Raw genomic sequence first — 26,352 nt, 5'->3', positions numbered from 1 at the left:
CACTATCATCTTAGTCACTCGCCTCTGGATCCTGTCCACCTACTCCCCATCAAGAAGGAACCCTGGTGCCCATATCTGGGCTCGATATAGAGGAAGTTAGGTAAAAGAAGATCGGAATATTTGCAATTGATTTCTTTAAGAAGTTCACAAATGCCGATAATGTAGCAGTCTTGCTATTATTTTGTTAACAATTTCTACACCCAAATCCATCACTGCTGTTATCTCTTTTGGAAAAGTTTATGCACAAAGTATTTCTTGATGAATTATGCAGTGAAAGGAAAACACGTCATGCAAAATTTGTTTTTTAAATAAAGAAACAAAACCTTTTTTTTGTATCTTTCATGCTTGCCACCCTATCAGTAGCAATAGATATTATTTTTTTAATATTAATACCCTTACTTTTCAAGCAAGTGGTAACAGCAGATTCAATGACTTCTCCATGAGTTTGTCCTGTAAATGGCAGTATATCGAGTAATTCTTCCTGATGTCCCTGAGAGTTTATGTATCTACAAATAAGTACAATCTGTTCAATGTCATCCACATCACATTATTCGTCACAGGCAATGGAGAATCCTAGTGTTGAATTTAGATCTGTTACCTGCTGATTTGTTATATCTTCTGCCATCCATATAGTTCTGTCCTTTATAATCTTAGCAGATAATGGCATGCTTTTATTTTTGTAATTATTTCCGCTTTGTTTTTAAAATCAAAAAAATCACGTTTTTAAAATCAAAAAAGAGAAATTCGGACATTTTAATAAAACATTCTTTCACATATTCGCCATCCGTAAAAGGTTTTCCTCGTTTAACAACTTCTTGAGCGGCCACAAAACTAGCAATAGTTGTATTTCTTGATGCTTTTATCCATTTGGAAAATGAACATTTAGTTAGGTTTACTTTGCGTTGCAGCTCTTCTACTGCCTTTTTTCTTTCATCTCCTAATGAATATGCTTTGTCAAATGTATCGTGTTTATTTTAAAACTGTCTTGGTATATTTGATTTTTTATTGTTTGAAAGCTTTTCATGGCATATTAAACACATATTAAACACACTGGAAATCCTGCTGTATTTGCCACAAATGCGTAGGTTTGGTTCCATTCACTTTTAAACTTCCAATTTTCTTGTTCTATCTTTCTCTTCTTTGCTGACATTTTAAATACTATAAAAATATTTTTATTTTGTTAATATTTAATTTAATGTTACAATATTCACATTACCTAACATAATCACCAGTAAATGAAAGCACTGCAACGTCCACTACAAAAGGCTATGATCTAACCTTATTTTAACAAAGTGAATTGATTTACAGACCACACCTGCACTATATGCGAAGACAATGAGCGCATTCAGACAGGCAAGCGCTACATGTGCTAGCCTAGGGTGACGTATTTGGTTTAATAAATTGAAACAACATAAAACATAACTTAAGTAATTTTAATTAGCATGAATAATTAAAACAAATATTTGACAAATCGGTGGGTTTATGAATTCTTGCATTATCCATGATAATCCAAGACGAATGTAAAGAAGGATTATCGTGTATGATTTCAAACAGTTCAAACATGAAAGTATTAAATTTTTCAACATCGCATGTACTATTTTCAATTGTAAAATATCCTTGATTAAATATAAAATGTCCTTAATTTATTGCAAATGCTATATTTAGGGTTTTGTTTTTAGTTTCTAATTTAATAAATAACATTCATTTTGCATTATTAAAAAATAGATTGTTTAATAACGAAAAGAGCCGCAATTATTCATTCAAAGAGCTGCAGGTTGCCGACCCACGGTCTAGTCTAATTAATTAATTTCTGCACTATATCCCACTGGCACATTACATACAATAGGCTCATTCATTTTCTGCACATATTTTCAGGAATATAGTTACAAGTTTCTCTTTCACAAACAATTCTTCGTGTTAATCAAGTGTCCTACAGATCTTCCTAACCTTTCTTTCACTCGCTGTGTTGATCTCTTCCTTCCTAATGTCTTGCTCCAATGTCTTCTTCATGCAGGTGATCCACATAAATGATAGCCGAAGTTTCTCTTCTATTCCTTTCGATCACAAACGATTTGAAATCTTCAAATATGAGCACATCTTGAGAATTTTTAAGGTGAACACACAAAGCCTCTCTTTCTTTTTCCAACCACAGATGGTGGTGATTACAGGCAAGAGCAAGCATTGAGAATCATTTTGCTTACTGCTGAGATGCCTTATATATGTCTACTTTTCTTTGTTTTCACATTTGCACGCTTTCCGAACTTGTCATGTGCTTACCTCTGGATGTGTCGACGTCTTCTTTTCAACTGTAACAAAGTGCTTTTCAACTTTGTCTTTGGTACTTTTGCTGACCTTTTGATGCGATGATGTCATCTTTTGCAAGTTTCTATAACTTTTTCTCTCATGATAATCCTCTTTGTTCTTTGCTAATATCACCATAAATTTGCTGATTCATGTGCCACATTATAGTAACAAAGAAAATTCCCTTTTGCTTAACACAACTTATAGTGAATAATATTTCATTGAACATTTTACATACAGCAATCCCTTGATTAATGCGTTCCTTAAAACAGGTGCATTAATTGAAAACGCACTAATCGAATATAATAACCTATGAAAAAATGTATAATTCGTTCCTCAGATTTCTTTTTTGACCCTTAATTTTTTTTTATAAAAGAATTAGAGTATGTCTCAGGCCTAGTTAAAGGAAAACCATGAAGCTGAAAGAGAATAAAACATATCCAGAATATAAATGTGTTATTCTGCTTCTTAACAAAGAATTGAGCTAACGTAGTTTGGCAGGCATTCTGTTTCTTTTTTTCATACAAGTGACGGTATGGCCCTATTGCCTCTTCTGCAAATTTTACTGGTTCTCTCTTCACCGGGGTCAGTCTCTAAGCATTGCTGCTTAAAAATTTCGATTGTATGAAAACTATTTTGAAATTGTTTCTGTGAAACCTCTTTGGGCTTGTCAGTGATTAAATTTTCTTCATATTCTTCAGGATCTTTCCGCTGTGCATCTAAATTTAGCAGATCGGAATCACTCAACTTCTCAGAATGAGATTTAATTAACCTAGATTAATTTGAAAAGCCTCTAAAATCATTTGCACAATGTGGAGGAATGTGTTTCCAAACGGCTCACATGTTGCTAGCAGTAATTTCATTTGACATTGCGAATTTATAACCAGGCCGAGGTTTCTCTGGTTTGACTAGAAAATTCTTGGAAAGCATCACTTACAAAAAAAAAGGCCGGTTTCATCGACATTAAATATTTGGTGATCACAATAGTCCCCTTCTTACACAATTTTCTTCAAAATCTCTGGATATCTCCTTATCTGCACTTGCAGCTTCGCCTGTGATTAGAACCTTATGTAGGCTATTTCTCTTTTTGAAAAGCTCAAATCATCCAGCACTAATGTGAAATTCTTCTTTTCCATCATTGATAGCCCTTTCTTTCCGCAGAGACAATGCTTTTGATTTAATTAGGCCAGTGTTTAGCCGGATCTGTTTTTGGTTACAGTCTTCGATCCATGTAAAAAGAAGTCTCTCTAATTCAATCATTATAAAACTTTGATTTCGAGTGCATAATCATTATAAAACATTGATTTCGAGTGCATGTATGATGAACTTGAAGCAACCTTACCTTTCTCTTTGTATTCAGCAGTTGATTCACCCATTTTTGTGTTCTTATCCTATCTTTGCTCTGGACTTGATTTGTTCATTTTTCTTTATTATTTCAAGTTTTTCTTCCAATGAGATTACTTTTCGAATAATTTTTACACTTCTATTTTTTACTCACTAATTCTTTTACTCATGATTAAAGGTTAGGAAAATAATTTAAAATAAAAAAAGTAAGAAAAACGATTACACGATAGATGATCAGCAAAATGCTATGTAAAGCAGACGATATAAATTTGGAACATAGTGTATATGGAAATAGTGTAGTATGCCATTAAAAAATAGCTTTGTAAAATGTTTCAAATCGGAAACTAAATTATTTCATCCTGGTGAGTGATTTTTTTAAAAATAGTTGGCCATAAAAAATGTATAGATCAAAAATTTTTAAAATCTGTAACATTTATTTTAAGATGTATATAGGTATCTAATTGAATTTTAAAGGCGCACTAATCTAATTTGGGTATGGAAAAAAAATGACGCACTAATCAGGGGCACATTAATCGAGGGATTGCTGTATATTTTCAGCACATATCCTGAATTAAAACCACTGTAAAATCGAATATGTTAAGTCATGGGATTACTTATCATGAGAGAATTTACATGTGCACAGTTTAGTCAAGTTAAAAAAAACCATTTTACAGAAACCACACTTTATGTTCCCTATAAACAGGGAAATAAAACTGAACATGATAATAGAGAGGAATTTCCCTATGCAGTGTTACAGGAAATTATTATCTGAGACCTCCAGCGAGTCGAGGACTCATCGAAGGAGGCTATAAATCACCCAACCAGCTATCATACCTTCCCTTAAATTCATTCACACTAGATGCACTAAATGCTCTGTGAGTGAAAAATCTAGCTTGATTGTGAACAAACTTAACTTTCATGGATGCTCCCATGTTCTCTTCCCACCTTCCATATAATGAAAAATTTCATCAATTGATATCCTATAACACCCATTCAAAACTTTATAGACCTTTCATATCACCTCTCTTTTTCCTGTTAACCAGAGTCTTGTAACTTTTCTTTGCAACTTTTCCACAGCTTTTTTTATCCCTTTGGAACTTGGGAAACCAAATCTGTGCACAATGATCCAGGTGTGGTCCTATCAAAGCCTTATAAAGAGAAAAAATGACTTCCTTATCCTTCCATGTCAAGGTTTGCTTCACCATCACATTTATCCTCTGAGTTGTATTTGCAAATTTTGCTATGTGACCTTTGAACTTTGAATTCCTATCTACCAATATCTGAAGAACCCTTGCCTCATCGGTTTCTTGTAACATAACCATGCATAATATAATATGCAGCTGGAACTGCAATCATGCCAAAGTGCATAACTTTACACTTACTAACATTAAACTGACAGCCATTTTTGTTTGTCCAAATTTCCAGTCTATTCAAATCATTTTGTAATTACTGAATATCAGTGGCATCTCTGATTGCCCTGCCTATATTTTTATCATTGGCAAACAATTGCACATCTGATGTTAGATCCTGTCTGATGTCATTAATGTATAGATTGAACGATAATGGCCCAAGGACTGAACCCTGAGGTACACCACTTAAATCTGGCAGATTCACACCCACTGTATGCTGTTTTTTGATATCTGTCTGTCAACCATCCCCTGATCCAAGTCAATATTTATATTCCAATCCCATATTCTCCAGTTTATGCAACAGCTTTTCTTGTGGTAGTCTATCAAATGCCATAGAAAAATCCAACTTTATCATAGTGTATCCATTCCCTTTATCCAACTTGGCCATAACATTGTTATAAAATATGAGCAAATTGCTAAAACATGACCTTCCTTTAGTATATGCATGCTGTTCCTTGCAGATTATAGCATATTTGTCTACCCATTTCTGTATGCAAGTTCTTACCATCTTCTCTAAAATCTTCACTACCACACCCGAGATACTAAGGGGTCAGTAGTTAGACACATCAGTTTTTGCAAACCACCCTTGTACAATCATACATTCCTTCCATTCTTGAGCTGAGACGCAAGTTATACATGTGAAAGGCACAGCCAATTCGGCTTAACATTCCTTTAGCAAATGGGCTGATATATTCCATCTGTCCCTATAGACAAATTCTTATCCAGATTATGCAACAGCACTTCACCTTCATTTTCATGAACCTCTTACTCTTCATCCAATGTAGCAGTGGCACTGTGCACCATGTTACATAACCTGGTTGATATGTTTTAGCAATGTGAGCACTCATTAACTGAACGATTTCATTAGCTTCTGACACTCGAGTACCATATGCATTCAATAAACTATTTTTCTATATTCATTCTTTCTTTTTTTTTGGTGGCATAACGATAAAATTCTTTTGGATTGCCTTTAGCTTACATGGCCAATTTCTTTTCATACTCCAATTTAGATTTCCTTACAATATTCGTTACTTTTCTGGCCTGAGCGTTATATAGTTCATTCATAACTCCTCTCACTCTTATTCTCATGATATTCTTTCCACATCTTCTTCTTGTGGATCTCTTGCTTCATAAGGTTGCACATCCATTTCACTCTCAACCTATTTATTCTTCAAACACTAGGGATACATTGAGATACCGCCTTGTTTAAGCACATTTTCAAAGATTCCCCTGCATTGCTGACATTTTTTCCATTCAGTAATTGATACATGGGACCAAAGATAGTATTCTCCTAAGTTGATCATAATTACAGCTTTGTAGTTCGACATGTAACCTGTTTTAATTGGTGCATCAATACAATTACATATTTCTGAAGAAAGTACAGCATATCACTGTCACAAATTGGTGGTAAAATAACCATATTCTTGACAGAGACCCCATCTGATGCTATGAATAAGTAACACTCGTTAACCCAGAGTTCCTTCTTTCACATTCTGCTTGAGAAAGTTCTCTCACAACAGTTCAATAAATTCCTCTTCTTTCTTATGAGATTTCTCTTCTATCCAATCAATGTTTGGAAAATTAAAGTCATCCATAATTTCGTTTGGTACCCATAAGGCTAAATTGGCGATGCATTTCTTCATCCCCTGCAACTGAGCCGCCAGGTCTGTAGCAACACTCCACCATATATTTCATTCTGTTAACCTCCACATCAGATAAATTCACCGCTATATGGGACATTGTTATCATCATTGTTTTCTTGTGTTTCTACCCTAACTGGACTTGTCATCTGATATCATTAGTGGCACTCCCCTCCTCTCCTATCTCTTCTATCATTCCTAAAAATAGTATGCCCATTACACTCCCCACTTGCCATATGTGATTCTGACAGCAGATTTCACTAATGCCAACAATCTTAGACCATGTATATTCAATAAAGCAACAAACTCAACACCTTTGTTTCTAATGCTCCTGGCATTTGTGTATAGACATAGTAAATTACCATCTATCATATTCTTATAATTAGATATGCAGTATATTTGGTCTTGTTTTAGAATTTTCTCTTTTCCCCCCCCAGACATACTTAAAAGGTCCGAACCCAAAGCATATTTTTCCACCCCTTTGCCACATACATAATCATGTTTGAAGATATATCTTTATCATGTTTGCATAACATAACTGAACTTTCACACACACATGATGATCTAGTTTCCCTGACACTCTACATTAGGTCTCATACCAAGAAATAATTTCTCCAGCCTTCTAATGCCAAATGAATTCAAGTGCAGGACATCCTTCTTATACAAGTCTTTTCAGCCATCAGACACACACACCACACATCTAAAAACTCGCATCCATATCTTCTACACAGCTTGTGCATGAAATCATTTGCTATCATCGCCCTCCTTAATGCAGTACTACTGTCATATCTGGGTAGTAATCTTACAATTTTTACTCTCTCGCATTTCTTTCTTGCTTCTTCCAACAGACCTGTCATATCTTCTTTCATACTATATTTGTCATTACTTAAATTATTAGTACCCACTAGAACTATCATCTCTTTTACTTTTCTTTTTTGGTTTTCAGTTACATTTGTTATATTTTTAATTTTCGCTCCCGGGAAACTAGAAATGGTGACTCCCTCGGCAGGTACAAATTTTAAAATTGAGTAACCATACATACCATATAACCTCTTTTTTCTTAGATTTTATCTGACTTACCTTGTTATTAATATTTTTATCACCAAGTTCAGTACTTTCTTGCTGTTCTTGTTCTGATCCTTTTTCTTATCCTAAGTTTAGTCAAACGTTTTTCCACCTTTTCCAATTCCCTGGTCGATTTTCTAATAATTTCTTTTAATTGAGATATTTCTAATGTCAAATCCTCAGGTAAATTATCTTCAACACTGCAGCAGTACTTTTGGTCATCAGGACAATGCTCTCCTCAGTAGCAACAACTTGAGCTTTAGACACTGCCTTGTTATGATGAGTTTTCAGTGTCATTTTTAAGAGTAGTAAAAACTAATATTTCTGCAATTATGTTATAAAATGCTGTAGTTACAATAATCACACCAAAAAACTACAATAATATACTAAAAATACACAATTAATTCTAAGAAAACACTTAATAAAATCAACAAAAATCACAGATCTTTCGGGAGCTCTCTAACAGCACATCTTTTCGCCTGTTAACCTCAACACCACTTGGGAACATACTTTTTATAAAGTGAATCCCACTCACAGTTTTCAACTTTTTTAATTGTAAACCTATCATTTCTATGACTGTAAACATACTGTTCATTAACCATACCACAAACATGTACTGTGGATGAGCTAAGAGTTAATCTGGAAGCTATGCTCTACAGATTAACTTGTTGAACTTTTTCAAGCCACTTCATGTCTCCAACAAACAGGGTTGCCTCACATTAGGTAATGAAACCCTGCCACCACTATATGAGACCCTCTAATTCATTAAGAAAAGCCCTGATAGGAATTTTTCATGTTCTAGGTGGGTTTCCAACTGTGGTCTTTCCGACTATAGGGCATCAACATTTGAAAGAGACTAAGAAGAATTGTTGAAGAGAAACTCGAAGATCAAGCTCAGTTCGAGTGAAAGGAATCGTGATTACATTTTTACTTTATAGCTCAGTCAAGATTGGAGTGGGAATTCCATCTAGGGTGTGAAGAATCTTTGATCTTTTGTTGTTGTTGTTGTTGATGAGATTGTTGATCTCATGTGGATGTGGTAGTTTTTCCATCCAGAACTTGAGTTTTCAATCCCTCAAAACAAACAAACTGGTCAGAAGAACACATGCAACTAACAGCCATAAAACACTATCATGCAAATGGGATTAACTGTACTATCAACACATTAATTAGGTTTCAAAGAAACCAAGTTACTTGGCTGTGGCAGGTCATTGAGCCTAACTTGCCAAGGGAAAATTTGATAGCTGGTTGAAAATCGTGCATATAACGAGGCAGCACATATGATATGAATGGAAAGGCTGCTCAGAATGCTACAATTATGTGGTGTAAAAGGGATATAATGCACAGCTATAGCTCAGCATTTAAAAGTTATATAGAAATGGTTTGATGTAAAATCAAGGTAAAACTGTTATTATTCATCTTTATGTATCTCATTATGAAATAATGTTTTGTGTCCTATTGAAATAGGAGATATTAAACTCTCTTATCCACTTTATGCAGATATTATGCTTCTAAATAAAGTTACTACAAACCTTCTGGAGAAGGTTTGTAGTAACTTTATTAGTACAAATTTGTACTAATAGAAGTTTGTAGTACAAATCATCTGTTTTCTGTCAAATAAGAAACTAGATAATAGAACATGTAGAATAAAGTAGAAATCAACCAGAAACTAACTGCTAATATACAGTATTCAGATCAGTTTTAACATATAGGTATGGGAAATGAAAAAAAAAAGACCAGGATCTATATGATTGATTATTATTTTTATGGCTATTTTGCCTGCTTTTGTTTAGGAGTGCCCCTGTTTTAATGTCATTGGCTTTTTACTCAAGAATTTTTAGGGCATAGCTGTTGTATTTTAGAGACAAATATATGTAGCATAATAGAAGAAAATTCACACATACCTTTTCTTGGATGTTGTTGCCTGTCTTCTTTCTGCGGTGTGCATACTTCTGCTGATATGGTGTTGAAAGGGGATTGGGGGGGGTGCTTAGGCAATGTGGGAGAATTAATTTGAAAAAACCCAGGTTTTTTCAAATTAATGTTCATCTGCATCCAGATCATCCCAAAGGAAGGTGACAAAAGTCAACCGACGAACTACCGTCCAACTGCTCTCACTTCTGTTCTTTAAAATTATGGAGAAAGTCATCAACAACCAACTATGGAACGACTTAGAGACATACCAACTAATCAGGTACCCTGCATGTATCCCACGGTTCTGTTCTTTCACCCACTTTCTTCCTCTTGTATATGAATGACTTGCTCTCACAGACTTCTGATCCTATCCATAGCTTTGCGGACGACAGTACACTCCATTCCTCTTTTTCATTCAACAAACCTTGTAGTGCTCAAGTATTAGAATCCTCAAGACCTACTATAACCAGGGACCCAAATTTAGATCTCATAACTATATCCAAATGGGGCAAGGACAACCTTGTAAACTTCAATGCCACCAAAACTCATTTCTGTCTGATCTCTTGCAAGGAAGAACTTGCATCTCTCCCCCCTCCCCTCACCTTCAGTAACACTGAGATATCCAAACATGATCAGACTTCTCTTCTTGGACTGACTTACACTCTGATCTTTCCTGGAACAACCATATTTCAATTATAGCTTCTGCAGTAGCCAAAAAATTTGGTGTACTTTTTTGCACTACTTCACACCTGCCATGGAATACTGCTCCCATATTTGGGGTGGCGCACCAAAATCCTCTCTACTTGTCATGGTGGTCGATCTATCCAGAAGAGGGCAATCCAGCTAATTAACGATCTCTCTCACTCACAGACATTCAGTTTCTGCCTTGTGCATCTTCTATAGATACTTTCATGGACAGTGCTCTGCTGAACTGGCCACTGTTATTTCTCCACTCTTCTCCAAAGTCATTAAAAGAAGAGCCACTGCTAACCAACACCCTTTTACTGTCCATCTTGAAACTCACCAAACCAACATCGCTGCCTCCTCTTTCATTCCATCTACTTTTGTCCTCTGGAACAGTCTTTCCCATTCTGCCTTCCCCAAAGATTACAACACTCAGTTGTTCAAGCAAATGTGAACTGACTCCTCCTTTCTTCTGTTTTCCTCTTGCCCACAGACACTATTTCCATGTTGTAGGGTAGATGCCAGTTGAATAGTGTAGATTGAAGAGGTGATACAGGATAGGTGTTAGTTCTGGGGAACAATTTTTTAACACAATATGTGGAATGCCATCAAGACCATATGCTTTTTTTTTTTTTTTTTTTTTTTTTTCAAATTTCTTTTTGTCGGAAGAGTGGGGGACATGAAGGGAGTTGTTCTTTGTGGAGTGGAAGAAACTTTGCTCAGGTCATCAATTCAGGAATTGGAACAGAAGAGTAATGCCAGTAAGTTGGCCTTGTCTTTTGGTGAGGTGACTACAGTGCCATCTGGATGTAAGAATCGTGGAAACCTGGGTGAACAGAAGTTGCGCTAAATGGTCTTGGCAAGGGACAACTGTCATTTGGGTAGGAGGCGAGTTTGCAGCATTTTGCTCTTTCAAAGTCTGACTTGAACTTGGTGATGGTTCTTTTGCAACTGTTGCGAGCTGCAGTATAGGCAGAAAGGGCAGCTGGAGTTTTGGTCTTGAGCCAGTTGTGATAAGCAGAGATTTTTTCTTTTACAGCTTTGGCACACTTTTTTGAGAACCAAGGCTTGGACGGTGGTTGAGAATTTGGAGTGGAATAAGGGATGAAAGCCTTCAATTCTGTGAGGATGATTTCTGTTATAATGTAGTTACCATTTCCTCAGAAGACCAAAATGTCTAATTGGATAATTATATAAGTTTCTAACTATATATGTTGGAAGATCTGATAGATAACAGATTACTTGTGAGGTTATATTGCAGGAAATGATGAAACTGTAGTTTCATCATATGTATAACATGCCGTAGAGCAGTTTTTTTTTTGCCTTTTTATATATCCTTGGAGATGGCAACATCATTGATAATTAATTACTGATTAACTTGCATGCCAAGAAACCTTTGATAGTACTTTCCTTGAAGACATCTCTTACTATTCAACTCTTCTACATTAAATTTTTTTTAAAAAATTATGTTCATTATAAACCGTCCTTAACACTCTTCTGATCAAAGGCCTTCAATAGAGAACCATATTTTTTTATAAAACTAAGTTGATATCTTTCTTCAGCACCTCGAAGTGTTATTCATGGGATATCACTTCTGTTTATAGCAAATTTTCCAGTGTGTGTTTTATTACAGTTTTTCATCCTAAGTGGCTAGTATATCTGATTTGACCAAATGGACTATAATTTTGATTCCACTCTGGAATGGACATTTGTGGAAGTCCTTAGGATAGATAATTATCATCCCAACTATCTTATACCTTACTTATTGAAAATAATAGCTTGCAAAAAATAACTTATTCTCTAGAACAGAATTCCCAGATTATCCTACAGTATGGAATGCATTGTAGGTTTCCAATATTTCATGGGTTCAGTTGATATAAAAAAACAAATTAATAAAATAATTTCTTTCATGTGGAGCAATTCACATATTAGTAATATGCAACTGATAACACACAGCAGACATTGCTTCCAGAAGATGCCTACCTTTGTCCATTGTGCAAGTCCTTAAGGTAGAGGACTTGCAGATGAGGCACTGGACAAAGTTTGAGCCAGGAAATTTAGAATAGATTATAGTCGAGAGTCAGATGGAGTGGTAAAAGTTTCTCAAACTGTTCTGCTGTGAAGTCACGTGCAGCAGTGCCTTGGCCATATCAAGTATGATGTCATAAAAAGATAAATGAGGCAGTGTTGAACATATGGCTGGAAACAGTGGATCAGTGTGAGAGATAAGTGAAAGCATACAGTCCTGAAATCCCCAAGTTAAATGACTTGTTGACAGAAGAATTATAAGGAAGTATACTTCAAAATCATGAAGTTCACATGCTGCCATAACTTTTATCTTTCTGAGGTTAAGTTTAAGACCATATTTAGCACTTTCTTCTTTAACTTTCATAATAAGTTCCTTCAAATCTTCTTTGCATTCTGCTAGCAAGGTGGTATCATCTGCATACCTCAAATTATTAATATTTTTTCCAGCAATTTTAATTCCAATTGAAGACTCCTCCAGCCCTGCCATTCTTAAAATATATTTGCTGTACAAGTTAAACAGGTATGGAGATAAAATACATCCTTGTCGCACCTCTTTACTTATTGTGAAATACTCCGTTTCTCCAAGATCTGTTCGGACAGTAGCTTCTTGTTCATAATAAAGATTCCTCAGAAGGATAATGAAATGATCTGGGACTTCCATTGTTCTTAACACATTCCACAGTTTCACATGATCTACAGAGTCAAAAGCTTTGCTATAGTCAAGGAAACAAAGGTAGACATTCTTGTGATATTCCTGTGCTCTTTCTGTTATCCATCTCACATTGGCGATTTGATTTCTTGTTCCTCTGCTTTTTCAAAATCCTGCCTGTTCATCTGGCATTTCTCTCTTCATGAATGGTTTGTCTTTTCTGAATGATCTTAAGTAAGACTTTACTTGCTTGAGAAATCAGTGCTATAGTTCTGTGATTTTCGCACTCTCTTGCATTGCCTTTCTTCAATAAAGGTATATAAACTGATTTTTTCCATTCCCTAGGCCATGTAGTTGTGATCCAAATTCGTTAAAATTTTAACTGCCTCTTCTCCCAAGGCTTTGAGCAGCTCAGTGGGTATTCCATCTCCTGGTGCTTTCTTACTGGATATCTGTTGCAGTGCCCACCTCACTTCACTCTCCACTGGTACTGGGTCCTGTGTATAATTCTGCTCTTCAAATTTCTCAGTAATTTTGGAGTCCTTTCTGTGAAGGTTTTTTGTATACTCTTTCCATCTTTCTTTGATGTCTGCAGAAGCTGCAGACATCAAAGAAAGATGGAAAGAATATACAAAAGTAAACACAAAGGAATAAGATATCCTTTGTGTTTAATTTTCAATATTATCACCTTGGCACTAAACTTCCCCATTTTTGAAAAGATCTCTTGTTTTTCCGTTCTTGTTTTGGTCTTCTATTTGTTGGCATTCCTGGTTAAAGTATTTTTCCTTGTCTCTTCTGACTTGTCGTTGAAACTCTGCATTCAAATTGCATACGTCCTGCAAATTTCCTGTGGCCTTCATTCTCCTCCTTTTCTGAGCAGTTTTGATGGCATCTTCTGACAGCCATTTGGACTTCTTCTTACAAACTGTTGGAATATTCTTTGCTTCTGTTTTAATTATATCTTTAATCTCTTCCCATAGTTCATCTGGTTCTCTTTCACACAAATTGAGTATGTTGAATCTGTTCTGTATGTTAATATTGTTTTCAGCTGGTATGTTTCCAAGATCATATCTGATAGGCATTTGTGATGTTTTCAGTTTCCATAGTTTCACATGTATCATAGCCACTAATAACTCATGGTCTGTTCCACAGTCTGCACCTGGAAAAGTCGTGACAGACTGAATTGCACTTCTCCATCTTCTTTGTCCAAGTATATAGTCAATTTGATTTCTGTGTTGTCCATCAGGTGATGCCCATGTGTACAATCTTCTTTTGTGCTGTTTAAAGCAGGTGTTAGCAACAAACAAAGAATTCTCTGCACAAAACTCAACTAGTCTCTTCCCTGCAGTGTTAAGAATACCTAAACCAAAACCACCTGTTATTCCTTGTTACTCGGTCTCTCCCACTTTTGCATTCCAATCTCCAATAAGTAGCCATAAATCTCGCTTTGGTGCTGCATCTATCACTTCTTGTAACTTGCCATAAAATTCTTCGATGTCTTCTTCTGATGCCTTTGTAGTAGGTGCATAAACCTGAATGATGGTCATATTCATTGGATGTCCACTCACTCTGAGAGAAATGATTCTGTCAGTCACTGGATTATAACCCAATACATACCTAGCCATCTTTTTCCTGACTAAGAAAGATACTCCATTTTTTCGACTTGTCTCATGTCCTGAATAATACACCATATAGTCCCCTGACTGAAAATGGCCCATTCCTGTCCATCTAAGTTCACTTATTCCCAATATATCCAGCTTCTTGCGCTCCATTTCCATCTTTATTATTTCTAGCTTACCTTGGTTCATACTTCTAACATTCCAAGTTCCAATCGTGTGGTTTTTGAAACAGGGAGCCTCCCTTTTCCAACCAGCAACATCCGTGACCAAGCTTCCTTCCAGGTTTGACCTGGACACATCATAAAAACTAGTTCTATTTGTGGAAGCCCTCTGTTCTTCTCCAGTTGCATGTTGGATGCCTTTAGGCCTGGGGGTCTTGCCATCCAGCACCATATCGTACTTTCTCATTTTTGGCATGTTCTTGGCAAGGTACAGAGGTGGTTTGCCATTGCCTTCCTCTGGAATATTTTTCGACTTCCCAGTCTAGATCTGCACTGTTCTGTGAAAATACCATTATTATTACATTGGTATAAATGAATGCCACTTACCTGAAATATTCATAATGAACTAAATATGTGCTGACTGTACCATTTTTAAAATATCAAAAATTTAGTGTAAGAAATCAAAAAATCTAAATCAGTTTTTTACCTTATGAATAATGAATCTTTCAAAAACAAAATGAGCTGTTACCCATATGAACATAACTTTTTTTTATTAATCTTTGAATTACAGAAATACTGGATATTGTTACATATTTCTTTAATTTACAATTTTAAGTGAAACATTATCAATTTATGCCATCATCAGCTCTCTGTCCAGTTAGGAAGCTAACTTGTTCATACCATCTGTGTCAATCAACTTTTTCCCTCCCTTTAAGTTGACTTTGTTCATCACTTGTCTTCCCCCATCTTTGTAATTAGAGATAACCAATTTTTGATTTTCATGGTACAGGCTATAAGCATTTAGTTTATTACAAAGATTTCAGCTAAGAGAATAATTTAAGGTAACTTAATATTTCATACTTTTCTAGTTCTTATGTTTCCCATTATTGTTTGCATTTGTAATTTTTCATGTTTGATTTTTATGTTTGGTTTCTGCCAGTCCTTTGTATTCTACATCAATATATGACAACTTTGTTCTGTTTCCTGCCATTTCCTTTGTCTAATGGGAATAGAGTGAGGGATCAGTTTTATTTTTCTAAATTCACTATAGTGAATTGCACAGTAATAAACTATTTCTTTAGTTCTAGAGGTCACTGTATGGAGTGTGTGATAAAGTAGTTACCAGATTTGTTAGTGTTGAAGATTGATACATCATAACAGATATGTATGTACTGTATAATACAACCGATTAACAGTTTAAAACTGAAATAACACTCAACTTGGATTCATACTGGGGGTTCATGGACAATTCATCGCGAGAAAATTGATCGTTGAGAAAATTCATTGCAGGGAAAAACTCATAGAGAGGAAAATTCATTGCAGAAAAAATTCGCTGAAAGCATTATATGAAAGCGAATAATGATATGAAAAAACATGAATATCGTTATTCACTTTCATATAATGCTTTCAGCAAATTTTTTCTGCGATAAATTTTCCTCCCTGCAATGAATTTTCCTCTCAATGAGTTTTCCCAGTGATGAATTTTCTCCATGATCAATTGAAGTCAGTTTGGTTTAACACGTTATGTGGAGGTGTGTGATATTTGATGATAAATTGTATCTGAGAGATACTGCGAACTTCAATGTCAGTATAGTATTGGTTTAGTTTTTTTTTACAGTTGAAAATGGCTGGAAAAATATATTGACAGGATAATCCATCAGATGTTGAAGAGATTCAGCGAATGTTACTTGAGTCTGATGATGAGAATGATAGTCGAATGTGAAAATGAAAGTGATATTTGATAGTAAATTGTATCTGAGAGATACCGTGAACTCCGATGTCAGTATAGTATTGGTTTAGTTGTTTTTTTTTTTTGTTTCTTTTTTTCAATAATTTCTAGATTGTAAGTGAAACTTACAATCTAGAAATTAAACATACGTAAACCTTGAATCATATCACATAATCATCATGTTGGAGGCTTAATGGATTGTATACAGTACTCAGAAAGGATTAAAACAGAATTTACTTCTTCCTATATTTCATCTCATTCAAGAGACATCTTCAGGGATTACAAAAAAAACTAATGTAACATATATACAAATAACAAACAATACTAAGCCCAACCACGTGGATGACACTAAAGTCTTAACTAGATGGAGCGCCCTCTAAGGGTGGTTGTAGATGGTCTGGAATGTAAAGTGGGACCTTTGGTGATAAGCATTTCTCAAATCTTAGGAAGCTTAATGCAACCATATTTGTTAAGATTTGATTCCTGAGAGCTGCTGCTGATTCTAACAATAATCTCTCTTTTTTGAATTTGCTGTGGTGGAGCATGGTGTTTTTTTTTTCCATGAGATCCTGTGGGTTGTATCCAAGACATGGTCAACCAGGCCTGACTGATCATAGTCGTGACTGCAGATGTATGACTTATGTTCCTCCAGGCAGATAGTAACTGATCTGCCTGTCTGTCCAAAGTACACCAGTTTACAGGAACAGGGTACTTTATAGAGTCCAGGCACTGAGAGAGGAGTGGAGCTGATCTTTTGTAGAGTGGATAAGGGTAGCAAGTTTTTAGTGGAGCTTAAATGCTGTGTGTAGGTTGTACTATTTTAAAATCTTGGCTATTTTCTCGGATGTGCCATGGATGTAGGGTATGGTGATGGCATTTCTAAACTCTTTCTGAAGAGAAGACCGGGGAATGGGGGTTGAACTGATTTTTTTTAATACTGTGATCGCTGTAGCAATTGGAGAGGAAAGTGTTGTGTATATGGTCAAACTCAGTTGCAAGGGCACTTCCACTGGAACAAAGATTGTGGGCTCTCTTGGTTAGAGTTTTAATAATGCCATATTGTTGAGCTAGGTGGTGGTGGGAGAGTTTGTGAATGTATCTGCCTGTGTGTGTAGGTTTTCTATATATATACAGTGAAGGAAAGTGTACCGTTGGGAAGGCTTGTAACTAAGGTGTATAGGAAGGGTAAACAATTGTTCTTTTCGTGTACCTTGCCAAGAATCATAAACTGGATTCTTGGATGTAGACTGTTGAGGTGATTGAGGAAGGAGTCTAATGTGTCTGGGCCATGAGGCCAAATAGAGAACACATCTACGTATCTTAGCCAGAGAAGGTTTGAGAGGGGCTGAGTCTCTGGCTCGTTTTTCAAAATCTTCCATATAAAAATTGGCAAGATGGGGGGGGAACCCATGGCGGTTCCCTCTATCAACTTGTAGATTTTTTCTTTCAAAAAAAAATAACCAGAATTCATGACAAAGGAAAAGAGATCAAAGATGTTAGAAGGAAATAGATAGCAAATAACATCAGACTTGACGTCGCCAACATCTTCGCCCCCAAAAAGTAATTTATCATCCACCCAACACACTGCTCTCATGAAATTATGAAAAGAAAAAAGTATTGTCATCACCAGAGCTGATAAGGGCAATGCCACAGAATACAATTGAAAAATGGAGATTATCCTCCAGGATCGCTCTACCTACACCCCACTAGAACACGACCCCACAAAAACACACGTTAAAATACTAAAAAATTAGTTGAAAAAGTGTTCCTGGCCTCCGGAAATCACTAAAAAACTCGAACCTTTCTGTTCCTGTCTCGCCCGAATATACGGTTTAACAAAAATCCACAAACCTAAATCCCCACTAAGACCTATAGTAGATGCCACTAACGCACCTTGCTACAAACTGTCAAAACAGCTGGCCAACTCACTGACCCCCCCCTCACTGGACTTTCCACATCCTATATAAAAAAACTCTACCCATTTCAAAACCCTCATAGAAAATTTAATCTTAAATAACACAGACATATTGGTAAGCTTTGACATCTCCTCATTGTATACACCTCAATGTCCACAATAAATAAACTAAAAACAAACTTAAGTTTAATTTTTTATGTATTCAAGATAATGAAATTGAATTGAATGCTTATGACTCATTTATCAGCAATATTTATTCAAATTTAGTTGAATAGAAACAGAAAGGACAGATTTTCTTACAAAACGCTATTATTGTCTTAATAAGTACAGTTACAACTCTACAAGTCTTCTTGAACTCATTCTTCACTAGTGTTTCTGTTGTGATTAAACCATAAAATAAAAATCAGAGATGAGGCACTGTAAGTTAGCAGAATTCTAAATTTTATGATAAAAGCTCAAGAAACTGTATACTCAGTATAAGCTTTTTTGTTCTGAATGAACAAAAAATAATTCTGGGATGTTTTTGTTCTCTACATTAGCTCGACTGCTTAGATCCACTGTCCCGGAACGGAGATAGCAGTTTTTTTTCTTCCTGGACACCTAGGTTTTTCATCCCACAAACCAGCCAGAAGAATGCACACAATTTACAGACATCATATGCTGACCACAGAGCCTTAGTTTCTACAACCATAAATCCAAAAACAACCAGCCAGCTGCCCTAAGATGTGCTTTTTTGTTTTTCACAGTGGTCATTTTTTTGTCATGGCTATCATTTGAAAGCAGACAGGATTTCTGCTAACTTCCATATGTTATAGCAAATGGCCTCAGAACATATCCTCGTTGTAGTGAAGCAGAAAGCTTTTAAAAGACATACTAATATATTGTAATTGAAATTTACTAGCTCTGCTGCTTCATATAGTGGATCACTCTACTAAAACTGGATCTTCACTAATTCTTTCACATCACCTGTCTTTTTTTTTTTTAAACATCCATGTAGAAAACAAATGAATGTGTTATATTTAAAAATAAAAAATACTGCTATGTAAAACACAATAATAGCATCACATTTATTACAACTTTTTAAACTTTTAACAGGTTCATAGTAGAGCTTAATACAATGGTGTTCAAAACCAAAGGATGAAAACTTTCTGAAGATTACAACAGCAACTTGTGGCAATTTGTATAACTGACAATTCCAAGTAGAAAGCAGGTACACATTCAAAATCATAAACAAAGGAGTCACATGGTATCACTCAACAGGATAAAAGGCAAGAAGCTGTGCCAAGCAAACTGTGTTTGAAGGAAGCTCTTTTTGTGATTGTAATATCTCAAATTCATATTCTATTGTAATATCTCAAAAACATCATCTAGATTTCACATGGGTAAAAATTATTGGAAAGCTTGAAGTAGGCCGTAGAATTACTTATACTGCCAGAGTTTGAAATCTCACATAGTGTGATGATATCCAGGCTCTGGGCAGCATTTCAAACCAATGGAATGTGTTCGAGACGTTTGCTAAGAAGTTGCCCTTGCTCTACCATGGAACATAAAGAGAAAAAGAGACAGATTTTTGATTATAACGAAATGTAATTGATGCACCACAGCAGGTCAGCTTGCAAATCGGCTCTATCCAAGCACAAGTATGCAGATATCTCAACAAACTGTGGTAAGACATCTGCAACAAGTAGACCTATATGTCCAAAAAGCCTGTAATCTGTATCCCTTTATGCACAGCTCATCGTAGGGCACATTTGCAGCTGTTGTTTCCATAAAAATTAGACTTGACACCAATGGCCTAATGTACTCTTTACAGGCGAGTCATTTTAGTCTTTCCTCTAATTCTAGATAACACCTGATCTGGCACAAAAGTGGTACTACTTACCATCACAAGAATATCCTTGAAATGGATAGATACAGCAGTGCTTGGTTCATAGTGTGGGGAGACATTATGCTTAATGGATGCACTGAACTACAAGTGCTGGAAAAAGGGACTATGACCGAATGATATTGTAATGAAGTTCTTCAACGTTCATTTGTTCTGTAGTGCTGTAGACGAAGAATTCATTTTTATGGATGACAATGCCACACTGCATCATACAGGAGAAGTGGAGATACTTATGGAGAAAGGATATTAATTGAATCAAGTGGCCAGCACGCTTCCCAGATCTCAACCCCCCATCAAACATTTGGGATGCAAATGCTGTTAGAAATTCCTCTCCAGAAGATAACATGGCCTCATCCTTCCTCTGAAGAGGATTGGGCTAGTTTGCCTCAAGAACTCCTGAATCATTTGCTGCTAAGCATGGTGTGACATTGTGAGAGCTTCATTTCAGTTTGGAATGGACATATTCCATACTGAAATGTCTCTCCACATGGTTTCTGTAAGCACTGTACATTAATTCCTTAATTATGTTCTTAAGAAATTTGTAACTTTTGCTTAAAACATTGCAATTTAATTTGTATGAAATTTATAACACATTTTTTGTGTAATATAATTTATTAGTTTGCTGACAATGATTTTATGTCCATATTTGGCTCATGAAAAGTTTTTCATATACAGATAAAAATGTAGTTTGTTCTTAGCTTTCGGACACCAGTGTAGTATAAGCATCACGCAGGAATGAAATAAATGTATTATTAAGTTGCTAATATTTTGCTGGATTTCAAGCCAGCATTTTCAGAATACAAACGTAATTGTTGCAAAAAAAAAGGAGCACTTAACTAAGTAGTTATGGAAACGATTCACATTGTAATTTTTTTTGGGGGGGGAGACCCTAATGTCCTGTCATGGTTGCTATAGGCTGGATAAAAGTTAAACTGCATATGATTTTAAAATTTCTCTCCCATTTTTTTGATAAATTAATGTAGCCATACTTAGTGAGGTTAGGAGAGTGCATCATAGCAGATGCTAATTATAGGAATAGTCCTAGATTTGTAGTGATTCTACAGCAGTAATATTCATTTAATTCTGTGTGGCCTGCCAGTCCTGACTTGCCATAATTGTGTATAATTCTGATAGTAAATGTAGTTATGTTCACTTGGATATTAACGTAACTGCCAATATGTCCAAAGCAGGCACATGAAATTTTATTATTATTATTATTAAGAGAGACTCATTGAGAGAGGCCACATATTACAGACACCAGCTATCATACTTATTCTTGAATTCATTCACACTTCTTGCACTCACAACATCCAAAGATAATCCATTCCAATCACGCACCACCCTCTGAGAGAAAAATCTAGCCCTCACACCCTTCTTGGCAGCCTTCAATCTCAGTTTTCAAGGATGCCCTCTCGTCCTTTCCCCCACTCTCCATAAATGGAAAAATTCCAATTGAAATCCTGTATGGCCCTTTTAAAAGTTTGTAAGTCTCAATCATATCACTCCTCTTTCTCCTGTTTGCTATTGTCTGCAGTCTGTAAATTCTCAATCTGTCTTCATAATCACTATTCCACAATACTGATATCATTTTTAACACTCGCCTTTGTACTCTCTTCAATATATCAGAATCCCAACGGAAACCAGGAGACCAGATCTGTGCACAATAGTCCAAGTGAGGTCTTATCAAGGCCTTGTAAAGAGGCAAAATAACATCCTTATCTTTACATGTGAACGTTCATTTCAGCATCGTGGATTATCTTTTGTATTGGCAATCTTTGTCACATGGCCCTCCTGAACTTCAACTTCCTATCTAGTAACACTCCAAGATCTCTTGCCTCATCAGTTTCTTCTATCCTAATTCCACCAATATAATATGACATTGGATATCTAATAATGCCAAAGTGAATGACTTTACATTTACTGACATTGAACTGACACCCGTTTTCCCATACCCACAATTCCAACCTATTCAAATCATTCTGCAAAGACTGCATATCAGCAGCATTCCTGATTATCCTATCTATTGTTGCATCATCAGCAAATAGCTGTATGTCGCTTGTCAAATCCTTCTCAATATCATTAATGTACAGATTAATAACAGTGGACCAAGATCCTTGTGGTACACCACTTGTTATTATTATTGTACTGGTTATGGGCAGTACTACCCTACACAACACATCCAGACTTGATATAGGTCTAAGCTTTTACAAGTGTTTTACCCTATGCCTGTTCTAGTTATCATTGTAGTCATTCTCTGGTGGCAACGCCATGCCACCAGTGTGCACTGTAGGGTCCTCAAGGAAAGAACTTTTATATCCTTCTGCATAAGCCCAAGCTGTTCTAAGTCTTTATAACTATCTGCACTCCATATGCCATGTAAAGAGTTGAGGCACTGGTAAACCTCGGAGTTGCCCCATGCTCTTCCCATATCTTACTAACTAGATCTTGGTTATTTTTTAGGCTAGTGGGCACCCTGTTCCCACCACCCGGCATCAACTACCCAAATGTCACCATCTCTTTTAATCACTAAGTCTGGCTTACGCATACCCGTGGAGGGCCTATAATGTGGTTCCACCGCAGTCTCCCAACCTTTTGTTCTTAAAGCGGTTGTTCAGAATGGAGACCATGGCATCATGCCTCTGCACTCAGACCCCATGGGTGCAGAAGCAACACTGGGCTATATGAGACAATGTCTCACTGTAGTGGCAGCCAGCCCTACAGTTTGAGTCATTACTACCCCATCGAGCTGTGCTGGCTCGAGTGGGCAGGGCATTGATCCTCGTCTTGATAAGGTCAATATACTCGAACCCAGGAAGGAGTCTGGTGCCATCCCTTGCCCAGTCATGCTGGGGAGGCACCGATCTGACTCTTTTAAAGGAGCACCATATACAGAACAGCGCAGCAGAGATGCCCACCTCTTGTGTTCTGCGGGTGCTGACTCAATTAAGGTACCTTGATAATGGGACCAGCCTTTAGCCTGCTTAAAGTCTTCTTGTATTAATGGGCTATAGAAAGCCTCTCTGCAGATGGGGGAAGAAGATAGTTCTAACTTTGCGATTCTGGACAGCCGCAGGCATGGGATCAGCTATCTAAGTGATGGAACCCCAGGCCCACCATCCTTCACCCTTGAATGGAAATATGCAGTAGGAGTGTCAGGTGGCAGTCGGAGCCATGATCTCACGGCTGAACAGATGTCCCTGTCCATTTGGGACAGTACCGAGATATATGTCCTACCAAGCACCAACTTGTGGTAAAAGCGAGATAGGAGATAGTGGGAAAGGAGAAACAGTCTTTGCTGGGGCTTGAGAAGAGCTTTCCTCAAAGAAGCGATCCCGGCTTCTAGGATAGAAGGGACAGAAGACATTCACTTTGGGGTGATGGAAAACTCTATACTCTTGACCTTAACCTTCTTGTCACGACCAGAGGGGGACGAGAGCTAAAGAGCAGGACTTCTCTACATTAATAGAAAGGCCTCGAATAGAGAAAAAGTCAACTGCCCGGTCGAGGAGTTTCTACAAGCCTACCTTAGTAGAGGCTACGAGAATAAGATCGTCCGCAAAGGCCATAGCATTAAAGGAAGAAGCTATGACGCAGTTAGAGAAAAGGGGAGAAAGGGGATCACCCTGGTGAACACCCTACACTGCAGGAATAGAAGTTGCATGGAACCCTGTAGTGATATTGATGGAGCTACCCAAGTATAGCTCCATAACATAGGAAAGAATGGGATCTGGATATCTAGCAATAGACAATGCTTGAAGAAGAGCAGGAAGGGAGACACTATCAACAGCCTTTTGGAGGTCCAGCGATGCCATACATAGAGGCTTAAGGCGGTGACAGGAATCAGAGAGAAGAGAAGAAAGAAGATATATATTCTCGGCACAGCCATCTGATGGGACAAAAGCTCACTCGTTACCTTAAACCTTGCAAACTGAGATCCCCCAGTATACCATTTTCTGATATTTGTCAGTCAGCCATCCTCTTATCCATGCCAATATTGTATAACCCAAACCTGTTTTCTCCAATTTATGCAACAGTCTACCATGCTGTATTCTGTCAAAAGCCTTTGGAAAATCCAAAAGTATCATGGTGTATCCATCCCCCCTTGTCTAGTTCAATGGTAACATTGTTATAAAATGTGAGCAAGTTGCTAAAACATGACCTTCCCTTAGTAAACCCATGTTGTTCATTGCAAAGTAGAGATTCACTTTCAACCCATTTCTGAATGCCGGCCCTAACCAATTTTTCCAAAATCTTCACAACCAGTCCTGAGATACTAATTGGTCAATAGTTGGATACATCGGTCTTTGTACCACCCTTGTGCAATGGAATTACCATGCATTCCTTCCATTCCTGCAGAATCTTCCTTGTTCTGAGACAAAAGGAATGGCCTTTTGAGCTGAACACTCTTTTAGAACACGTGCTGTTATTCCATCAGTCCCTATTGCTGAATTCTTATTCGATTTGTGCAACAGCTGTAATACCTCTGCCTCACACACCTGTGTTTCTTCTTTTAGTGAAGAAATAACAGTGAGCCCAATGTTGCGTTCACCAGGTTGATAGCCTTTAACGAAATGGGCACTCATTAACTGAACAACCTGTTCTGCATCTGTAACCCTCACACCATCTAGATTTAGAAGAGTTATTCTTTAATATTCATTCTTTTTTTACTTGCAGCATATCAATAGAATTCTTGTGGGTGTTTGCACGCAGAGCCAGTTTCTTTTCATACTTACTCTGCTTTCCGTACGACTATTCTAGCCTGCTGCTTATAATGTTCATAACGGATGTCATCCTTATGCAAACGGTATTCCTTCCACATCGTCCTTTTCTTACGAATCTCTTGCTTAATAAGATTACACATCCATTTGACTCCTACTCTATTTATTCTTCAAACTCTCGGGACACATTCTGATATCGCATCATTTAAGTATTGTTTAAATACTTCTCATGCACTGTCGATATTCTTTCCGTCCATCAACCGATCCCATTCCACTGAACTCAGTGTACTCCTCAGTTGGTCATAATTTCCTTCTTTGTAGTTCAGCATGTAACCTTTTCTGAATGGAACATTTATAAACTTAGTCGCTTCCCAAGTGAGTACCGCATGATCACTGTCACCAGCTAGTTGCATCTTTAACTGAAACTCCTTCTGACACTATAATCAAATCTAACACTCTTTGACCTAGAGTTCCTTCTGACACATGCTGCTTGAGGAATTTGTCCTGCAACAGCTCAATAAATGCATTTTCATTCTTCTCGTGAGTTTCTACTGCTACCCAATCAATATTTGGATAATTAAAGTCTCCCATTATGATTATTCTTTTCACGCTCATCTTTTCTATTTGGTAATGCATTTCCTCATCACTAGTAAACAATCCACCAGGTCTGTAACAACACCCCACTATGTAATTAGTCTTGTTAGATTCCACCTCACACCAGATGGCTTCAAACTCAAACTTTATATAGTCCAGGATGTGTTAATAGACAAAGATTGCCCTTAGGAGATGGATGAAAATTGCTTATAGGATGTGGTTTAACAGTGGCATGGAGGTGTGTGTTATAAAGAACTTTTAGCTATCTTTTCAGATCTACCTTAGATATAAAGGAGATGAATAGTTATATTGTGATCGTGTGTGTTAGGTCAGAGAGGAGGCATCTAGTATTTTGTCTGTTTTATAGGGATTTGTAGTATATTGGCTAAAAGAAAGTGTGGCAAAGATGCTGATTTCTGTGTTAAGAACTGTGTATCATAACAAACAACTCTGTGCGAAGATGCTGTGCTGGTTGGAGTGACTGGTTTTGTAAATACCTTACAGTGTGTAGATTTCTTCTAAACAGAAAAAAGATGATGAAACATTTCGAATATATATAATTGGTGTGTCTGAGGAGGAGAGATGGCTTCTTTTTTCATGTGACTGCTTTAAGTGTATTTTAGATATCAGGTGTTTAAATGAACAAAAAGTATCTTAATGTATCCTGGCAATGGGTCCAAATAGCAAACATAGCCAG

At 36.7% G+C, this 26,352-nt stretch overlaps 1 protein-coding gene across 2 annotated transcripts in view; it reads left to right on the top strand.

The window, feature by feature from the left end:
- The window catches only part of Nmnat (nicotinamide mononucleotide adenylyltransferase), a 209,340-nt gene that overhangs the window by 44,520 nt on the left and 138,468 nt on the right, over positions 1 to 26,352 (top strand). The gene's annotated exons all lie outside the window — the stretch shown is intronic.

The sequence above is a fragment of the Typopeltis vanoorti genome, chromosome 5 (assembly GCF_054136105.1).
Source record: "Typopeltis vanoorti isolate ZY-2024b chromosome 5, IOZ_Tvanoo_1.0, whole genome shotgun sequence".
Classification (NCBI taxonomy): Eukaryota; Metazoa; Arthropoda; class Arachnida; order Uropygi; family Thelyphonidae; genus Typopeltis; species Typopeltis vanoorti.
This window is presented reverse-complemented; position numbering and strand designations above follow the sequence as displayed.